Source organism: Pelophylax lessonae (assembly GCF_965119305.1).
Source record: "Pelophylax lessonae genome assembly, chromosome: 12".
Lineage (NCBI taxonomy): Eukaryota > Metazoa > Chordata > Amphibia > Anura > Ranidae > Pelophylax > Pelophylax lessonae.
In genome coordinates, this window is record NC_138779.1 from 191,427,303 (window position 1) to 191,437,486 (window position 10,184).

Below are 10,184 nucleotides of genomic sequence, written 5' to 3' on the forward strand. Positions count from 1 at the left end.
GCCACCCACCCACCACAGGGTGCCAGCCAGCCAGCCACCCACCCACCACAGGGTGCCAGCCACCCACACACCCAGTACGGGATACCAGACAGCCACCCACCCACCACAGGGTGCCAGCCAGCCAGTCACCCACCACAGGGTGCCAGCCACCCACACACCCACTACGGGATACCAGACAGCCACCCACCCACCACAGGGTGCCAGCCAGCCAGCCACCCACCCACCACAGGGTGCCAGCCACCCACACACCCACTACGGGATACCAGACAGCCACCTACCCACCACAGGGTTCCAGCCACCCACCACGGGGTACCAGACAGCCAGCCACCCACCACAGGGTGCCAGCAAGCCAGCTATTAAGCATTAAACAAAAATTAACATGTTCAGTACTAGAATTGTGTCAAAAATTGTCTTTTTTTTTTTTTTTTTTTCAAAACTTAAAATGTACAAAATATTGGCCCATATCGGCTGATACCGCTACATTGTGATCAAAATATCGGTATCGACCCTGAAAAAAACATATTGGTCTATCCCTAGTTAAAATGGTATACACTAATCAGCCATAACTTTGTGACCACTGACAGGTAAAGTCAGTTAGATTGTTTATCTAGTTTCGAGTTGGTGTGCTAATTTGGGCAGCAAGTAAACATGTTGCCTCTGAAATTGAAAGCAGAAAAAAATGGGCATCACAGTTTGTTGTATATGGGGCTGCGTAGACTCAGACAGTACAGGGTGCCCATGCTGACCCGTGTCCACAGCCAAAAGCGCCTACAGTGGGCATGTGAGCATCAGAACTGGACCATGGAGCAATAGAAGAAGGCGGCCTGGTCTGATAAATCATGTTTTCTTTTAAATCATTTGGATGGCCAGGTGCATGTGCAATGATTACCTGGGGAAGGGATGGCACCTGGATACAGTATGGGAAGAAGGCAAGCCGGCAGGAGCAGTGTTCTGCTGGGAAACCTTAGGTCCAGCTATTCATTTGCATGTTACTAGGTGTAGCACCTTACAGGGTAGGTGCTAAGTAAAAGTATAGTGGGCCTTGGCTGCCTAACAGCAGGGCCATGATTTCAGCTGGCTGTCATGTCTCCCAGGTGTGTTTGAGTGAGGAGTCTCCCCACTGGCTCCATGAGAGGGTTCTCATTGGGCAGTGGAGGAAACCCAATCAGAGACACACTCAGGCCTGTATCTACCCCAGAAGGCAGATTCTGCCGCAGAGGATTCTGGGAGTGGGTATAAGTTATGAAGGAACACATGACGCAGCATCTTTGGCGGGAAGCAGAGTCCCAGGAGGGAGAGTACGGCTGTCTCTCCTCCTGTCAGAGGAAGCGGGTGTCTCTGGTGGCGGCCTTGGAATCCAAAGAGTACTGAGCTGCCGAGGGGATCTGTTGTGCTGAGAGCCTGTGGAGAGAGAGAGAGGGGGGTCCAGTTCCAGGAAAGCCTACAAAGGTCGTGAGTACTGTGGACTGCCCCTGGGGGTCTGCCTAGTGTCAGAGGGAAGGTTTTAGGGATCCATGAGTCAGCTAGCTATAAAGGGGGTGCCTAGTCAGAGGACCCTGAAGTGTAAAGGGGGTACCCGTGGTTGGGCCCTGAAGAGTCAGTGTACAGTGTGTAGTGTACAGAGTTAAGAGTTGCAGCAGCACAAGCAGTGACAAGGAGCTACCTCAGCCAGTGAAGGGTTGGAGGGAGCTGTTCAGTGACTTTTGAGCTAAATCGAGTGTCAGGAGTCAGGAGTTCTACTGTCCAGGATCTTCTGAGTTAACAAACAAGTTAAAGTTGAGGTTCCAGCACTAATTCAGCCAAGCAGTATTTGCAAGTGTCAGGAAGCGCTGGTCGGCATTCAGCTGGCGCCAAGATAGTGCTAGTGAGCATTTTTGTACAAAGTCCCAGTTAAGCCTAGAAGAGCCAGAGGAGTATCCCACTCATTCCCTTCTCCCATCCCCAATATACAATAAACAAAACAACCAAAGATGCCGGAATGGTCATTGTCTCGGTTCTCATACCTGAGTTCACAACTTAAATGTGTTGGAAGTGTTACTGGTACTGGTGGCAGACCCACATCAGGCCCAAGGCCTGGAACCATTGCTACATAGGCAAAGACCATCTACCTAAACATTGTTGCCAACCAAGTACACTCTTTCATGGAAACTGTAGTCCCTTACGGCAGTTGCCTCTTTTAGGCCCCTTTCACACAAATGATCCAATCAGATCCGCCTGTCAGTTTTTTAGGCGGACCTGATTGAATCCTCCATGCACCCCTTTGGGGCAGCAGATGTCAGCAGTGACATGTCCGCTGACATCCGCATCCGATCCTGTCCGTGAAATCCGGACAGATGGAAACCCTATTTTCCATCCGTCCAGGGGATGGGATCGGATGAGAACAGACAAGCGGTCCGTTCTCATCCGATTCCCCCATAGAGAGCAGCGGAGCTCTGACACCTCCCTCTCCGCACACCGAGCGGAGACGGAGCTGTCATCTGCCTGCTCAGCGGGGATTGGCGGATCGATCCCCGCTGAGCAGAGAATGGTCCGCATCGGACAGCGAACTGTGTGAAAGGAGCCTTAGAGAGTTAATGAACTTTGCCGCACAGCAAAAATTGTTGAAAGTAGAACTCTACTTTCTCGATCAACAGTGACTATTTTTAATCCTTCCCAGAAGAGTTGAAGGTTTTATAGCTGTAAATGGTGGGCCAACTCAATATTGAACCCTACGGACTAAGATTGGGATGCCAATAAAGTTCATGTGTGTGTAAAGGCAGGCGTCCCAATACTTTTGATAATACAGTATGTCTAGAATATATATATATATATATATATATATATATATATATATATATATATATTAGTGCCTTGCGAATGTATTCGGCCCCCTTGAACTTTGCGACCTTTTGCCACATTTCAGGCTTCAAACATAAAGATATAAAACTGGAATTTTTTGTGAAGAATCAAAAACAAGTGGGACACAATCATGAAGTGGAACAAAATTTATTGGATGTTTCAAACTTTGTTAACAAATAAAAAACTGAAAAATTGGGCGTGCAAAATTATTCAGCCCCCTTAAGTTAATAATTTGTAGCGCCACCTTTTGCTGCGATTACAGCTCTAAGTCGCTTGGGGTATGTCTCTATCAGTTTTGCACATCGAGAGACTGAAATTTTTGCCCATTCCTCCTTGCAAAACAGCTCGAGCTCAGTGAGGTTGGATGGAGAGCGTTTGTGAACAGCAGTTTTCAGTTCTTTCCACAGATTCTTGATTAGATTCAGGTCTGGACTTTGACTTGGCCATTCTAACACCTGGATATGTTTATTTGTGAACCATTCCATTGTAGATTTTGCTTTATGTTTTGGATCATTGTCTTGTTGGAAGACAAATCTCCATCCCAGTCTCAGGTCTTTTGCAGACTCCATCAGGTTTTCTTCCAGAATGGTCCTGTATTTGGCTCCATCCATCTTCCCATCAATTTTAACCATCTTCCCTGTCCCTGCTGAAGAAAAGCAGGCCCAAACCATGATGCTGCCACCACCATGTTTGACAGTGGGGGTGGTGTGTTCAGGGTGATGAGCTGTGTTGCCCCATTAGGGAGGTTTTGTTAAATAATAGGGGTCTAAACTCTAAACGGGTCACTGATGTCTCACTTTTGAGACACCAGGGGTAATCTGTGCTGCCTATGGTGATTAGGGTGTGCCCAGGCACCCCTGGCAAATGTGACAAATGCTTTAGTTTTCAGGTTCTTTTTCCTTTTTTTTTTCTTGGTGATTCAACCATTAACATACCAGAGATAATTGGGAAAAACTGATAAGTCAGCAGAGGCAGAAAGAACTGGATGTTATAAACGTACTAGATTAGTGGCAGGATCAACAAGTATTGAATGCACTTATCAAATGGATATAATAAAACATTTTTCAATGGTGAGTTTACCAGACTAAATTGGGACAAGTAAGAGAAGTTTAGCTATAGGGTTTAATGGGTTTACATACGGTACTTTAAACATTCTGCAAAAACTGATCAACTGTGTGCCCTTTGGTGCAGAAATCTGGAAGCAGTTACTATATTAATTGCATTAAAGAGGAACTCCTCTTGCATATCAGACAGTAAAGATATAAGCAGCATATATAATATAACTGTTGTCTCTACAGAGGAACCACATAATATATCATATGTCATAAGAGGGACCACCATTGGAGGAAATTCCAGGGCTATGAATAGGTCTCCCTAGGGGACAGCTGTCAAGTGTTGGCCTCAGCAATAGAAGAGCCTTCGTGCAGTTGTGAGAATACCCCTCACTTACCAGCACAGGAAGACCCGCCTGGAGGAAATGAGGTCCCGGTTTCCACTGCCCTACTGTGGAAATTCTGGGAATGGGTCCTTTCTACAATTGAAAGACTCCTAAGCTTTGGATATGCATTTTTCCAGTCTGATGGCTTTACACATTGTAAATTCCTAGAGCCCAGGCACAGGTTTGCTGTAAACAGGTGTACGTACCTGGGGCATACTTTTGCAAACTACAATAGAGTACATGTTCAAACCAATAAATGGAACAATCCTTTCTAAAAGTGGACGCCACCAATACCTGCAATTACCTTAAAGTGGTTCTATGCATTAAGTTAAAAAAAACTCCCCACCAAAACTCCTGCTGTCATTCAAACTCCTATAAGGGAGCAGGGGCGTGGCTTTGCAGTGCTGTGTGTGTCTATGGACATGCACAGCCTGACTCGGCAATGCACCTCCATTGGTGTTCCCTCACCACATGGCTTGCTGAAGGGACACCCGGAGGAAGGAGGAGTGGACAGTGCCAGCAGGGGACTCCAAAAGAGGAGGTAAGCGACCACTTAAAGCAAGAAAATCTATACAGTGCCTTGCGAAAGTATTCGGCCCCCTTGAACTTTGCGACCTTTTGCCACATTTCAGGCTTCAAACATAAAGATATAAAACTGTAATTTTTTGTGAAGAATCAGCAACAAGTGGGACACAATCATGAAGTGGAACGAAATTTATTGGATATTTCAAACTTTTTTAACAAATAAAAAACTGAAAAATTGGGCGTGCAAAATTATTCAGCCCCCTTAAGTTAATACTTTGTAGCGCCACCTTTTGCTGCGATTACAGCTGTAAGCCGCTTGAGGTATGTCTCTATCAGTTTTGCACATTCCTCCTTGCAAAACAGCTTGAGCTCAGTGAGGTTGGATGGAGAGCGTTTGTGAACAGCAGTTTTCAGTTCTTTCCACAGATTCTGGATTGGATTCAAGTCTGGACTTTGACTTGACCATTCTAACACCTGGATATGTTTATTTGTGAACCATTCCTTTGTAGATTTTGCTTTATATTTTGGATCATTGTCTTGTTGGAAGACAAATCTCCGTTCCCAGTCTCAGGTCTTTTGCTGACTCCATCAGGTTTTCTTCCAGAATGGTCCTGTATTTGGCTCCATCCATCTTCCCATCAATTTTACCCATCTTCCCTGTCCCTGCTGAAGAAAAGCAGGCCCAAACCATGATGCTGCCACCACCATGTTTGACAGTGGGGATGGTGTGTTCAGGGTGATGAGCTGTGTTGCTTTGTCACCAAACATAATGTTTTGCATTGTTGCCAAAAAGTTTGATTTTGGTTTCATCTGACCAGAGCACCTTCTTCCACATGTTTGGTGTCTCCCAGGTGGCTTGTGGCAAACTTTAAACGACACTTTTTATGGATATCTTTAAGAAATTGCTTTCTTCTTGCCACTCTTCCATAAAGGCCAGATTTGTGCAGTATACGACTGATTGTTGTCCTATGGACAGAGTCTCCCACCTCAGCTGTAGATCTCTGCAGTTCATCCAGAGTGATCATGGGCCTCTTGGCTGCATCTCTGATCAGTCTTCTCCTTGTATGAGCTGAAAGTTTAGAGGGACGGCCAGGTCTTTGTAGATTTGCAGTGGTCTGATACTCCTTCCATTTCAATATTATCGCTTGCACAGTGCTCCTTGGGATGTTTAAAGCTTGGGAAATCTTTTTGTATCCATATCCAGCTTTAAACTTCTCCACAACAGTATCTCGGACCTGCCTGGTGTGTTCCTTGTTCTTCATGATGCTCTCTGCGCTTTAAACGGACCTCTGAGACTATCACAGTGCAGGTGCATTTATACGGAGACTGTATTACACACAGGTGGATTCTATTTATCATCATTAGTCATTTAGGTCAACATTGGATCATTCAGAGATCCTCACTGAACTTCTGGAGAGAGTTTGCTGCACTGAAAGTAAAGGGGCTGAATAATTTAGCACGCCCAATTTTTCAGTTTTTTATTTGTTAACAAAGTTTGAAATATCCAATAAATTTCGTTCCACTTCATGATTGTGTCCCACTTGTTGATTCTTCACAAAAATTACAGTTTTATATCTTTATGTTTGAAGCCTGAAATGAGGCAAAAGGTTGCAAAGTTCAAGGGGGCCGAATACTTTTGCAAGGCACTGTATATATCCTTACAATCACTTTAATTAGCCAGAAAAAGCATCTAGAGTGCCCCTCTGATGTAGTCTCACTTTGTTTTTGGAGGCCTAACATTGCAGGTTCAAAAAAAAGGGGTGTCAAAGAGTGGCCCCTACTGGCTCCCAAGGCAGCCTCATTATTATACAGTAAAATGGCAGGTCACTAGGCTTAGCCATGAAAGTGGCTTAGCTATTCAAACTACAACATACGTTTTTGGAAAAGTAAGCTCTAGTGAGCAGGGCCCTCTGATTTCTCCTGTGTTAAATTGTATTGTAACTGTCCTGTCTGCCCCCGTGATGTAAAGCGCTGTGCAAACTGTTGGCGCTATATAAATCTTGTATAATAATAATAACAGTGCCAGGATGCGAGAATGAATACATTTTTGTGCCATGTGCAGTAGTCAGATTATCACCGCTGTCCAATTAAGAGGTCAAAAACCCAGTACCTGGAAGAAACCTAGGCAAAAGATATCCACAGTTTCATCACTGGGGTATTATATGGACTTTAATTAAGCCCTATACCAAATGTGAAACTAGACCATAGAGGGGCACTGAAGAGGTGAGTGATTAATGTCATTATTAGATTGTGGCACTAGACTTAGTCTCGAAATGCTGAACTATTTAAGGACCAAATTACATTGAGGCAGTGGCGGCTGGTGCTCAAAATTTTTGGGGGGCGCAAACAGAAAAATGTAACAGGCATTGCTTTGAGGCAAAAAACGCTGTAAAAAATTGCGTTACTTAACAAACAATCATTAGGTTGGTTCAAGATTGACCAGCGTGTCCCCATTCAATGCACAGTGTCCAGCATGTCCTCCATCAATGCACAGTCTGCGGGACGCGGCGGTTTTAATGTTTTAATGTTTTGCCTGTATCTGTCTACCGTAATGTAAGTGCAATTTTAATAAATGCTTTGGTATACTTAACTGGATTACGCTCTTCCTTAATCTTCCTTCCCATGTGTATGATATCAAACACTGTTGGAGCTGTATTTGAGTCCACCGCTTCACCCTCTTACATTTGGAGTCAAGGTTGATTATCGGTCTATGGATCCATGCCCTTATCCCTGTGTATGTGGAGGCAAGATTGAATGCTGATTTTCTACCAAGCCCTCTGTGGCCTGTCCATTAATTTGGGGGCCCATATATTCTGGTAAGAAGCCATCTCTCATTACCTTTCACTGGTGTCTTCCCTCCTGCCTCACCATCTATTGGGATTCCGTCTTTGGATTACAGCTCTCCATTTATTATCCATTCTGGGACTCACGTTTCTGTGGACTGTATTGTTTATGTTGCGTGACAACACGTGTATTCATGATTTATGTGGCACTCATATGCACATTTTTTGTCTGTTTATTAGCGCTACACTAATTTGGTATATATTGTGTTGGATTTCTATATGTCCAGTGTTTAGCTGCTTTTACTCTAATCAATTTGTTACACCAATTATTATTATTTTTTCAATTAACTAATTAATTTTTCATGTTTCACATTTAGCGCAGGGTTTCCCCTTGATATATTAAGAAGAAATACTTACCTTGAAAATTTCTTCTCCAGCGCTGCCATCTCAGGTATGGGCAGCTGAAGCAGCAGCGTCCCTCTTTGTGTCCTCTTCCGTGTCCTCTTCGTGACGTCGGAGTCCCACAATGCACTGATTCCTGAGAGCGATGACGTTCAGCTCCCAGGAATCATCGCAAACCGGAAGTGGTGGCGCGGGCCGCGGCCGCAGAGGGAGGAAGTGGAAGGAAGGTGAGTATATTTTCTGTGACCAAAAAAAAAAAATCGCCATTATCCATTTCTTTTTCAGGTTCCCCTTAGCAAGCGGATGGCCCAAAATCGTTTTTATCGATTTTGAGGCCAGAACTCCGCTTTAAATGCTATCTGATCCTTGAGGACCTCACTAAAAGAGACCCAGGAGGTGGGATATACTGTACATGGGAATCTCCACTGGCTGGAAGCTGCAGTCACCTTCCTGGTACAGATAAAACACTGGAACCTCTGTTATACTGCATGGTACATCAGCCTGTTGTGTGCGCTGGGAATTCCGAGCTCCATTAATTGGCTGTTAGCCAGAGAAACTGCTGCTACTTGTTGGCTACTCAAAATTCTCCAAAAACGCTTAAAAGGCATCAAGGCAGAACTAGATTATATTTTGTCAAAGAACCAAATATAATTTATGGTAACAAGGTGATTTTAGTTGGGGGTCTTGCTTCAGCTTCAGTAGACCCAACAAAATTCGGCACTGCGTGAATTTAACGGACAATTGCGCGGTCGTGCGACGCTGTACCTAAATGAATTTGACGTCCTTTTTTTCCCACAAACAGAGCTTTCTTTTGGTGGTATTTGATCACCTGTGCGATTGTTTGATCATGCGCTATAAACAAAAAAAGAGCGACAATTTTGCAAAAATAACAATATTTTTCACATTTTTTTATATGAAATTCATCAAAAAAAAATGTAAATATCAACATTTTTTAACATTTTAGGCCAATTTGTTTTATGCTACCTATGTTTGGTAAAAAAAATTGCAAAAAACAGAAAATTTATATCAAATACTTACCGTAATTTTCCTTTCCTGATGGACTCCATGGCAGCATACGTATCGGGGTTTGGCCCCGCCTCCAAACCTACCCATAGGACCTCACTCCCATAAATCTTTGCTCCTGTTCAGCACACGTGTTCTGTAACTATCCTCCACAGAAATCCGGGAGGGAACTCCTGCTGCCATGGAGTCCATCAGGAAAGGAAAATTACGGTAAGTATTTGATATAAATTTTCCATTTTCCTAACAGACTCCATGGCAGCATACGTATCGGGAAATAACTCGCCGTACACACAGGGTGGGCAGGTGCTGAACAGAAAAATTTAATGCATTTTGTCAAACAGACAGGACTTGCAAACCAAAATTCACAGACGAAAGAGCCGCTGGCTCAACACAGTAATGGGATAGGAACGTGTTAATAGAGGACCACGACGCTGCTCTGCAGATGACTTCAGGAGCCACATGTCTGGATACTGCCCAGGAGGTAGAGATGCTCCGCGTCGAATGAGCTGTAACTACTGCTGGAGGGGTCAAGCCCTTAGCCCTATAAGCCCACTGGATGGTCTGGATGATCCAAGAGGAAATGGATCTCGTCGAGGCTCTTGAACCTTTGTTCTTTCCATAGAAGGTAACAAAGAGATGTTCTGATTTTCTGAAAGAGGAAGTGGCATCTAAATATTTCTTAATACATTTTCCAACATCCAGAGGATGAACCAAAGAATCTTCCTCTTCTTGTCTAAAGGTTGGTAACACTGTTTCTATGTTTTCATGGAAGACAGAAGTCCTTTTTGGTCTCGCATCCAGCATGGGAATGAGCACCACTCTGTCAGGAAAGAATGTTAAGAAAGGCTCTTGTGTCCCAAAGGACCCAATTTCCGACACTCTTTTTGCTGAGGTTACAGCTACCAGAAACACTGTTATCAGTGTAAGCTCTCTTATGGTCAAAGAATCAGACTTGTCTTGAATCTGACCCGCCAGGAAATCCAGAACTAGTGGCAGATCCCACTTGGGAAACCTGGGTTTTCTCTGAGGTCTGATTCTCACTGCCCCTTGGAAGAACTGACGAATTAGGGCATGAGTGGCCCAGGAGATCCCTGTAAAAGCGGAAATAGCCGAGACCTGGACTCTGAGCGAACTCACTGATAGAGGCAAGTCCAGACCTGATTGGAGAAAGCTCA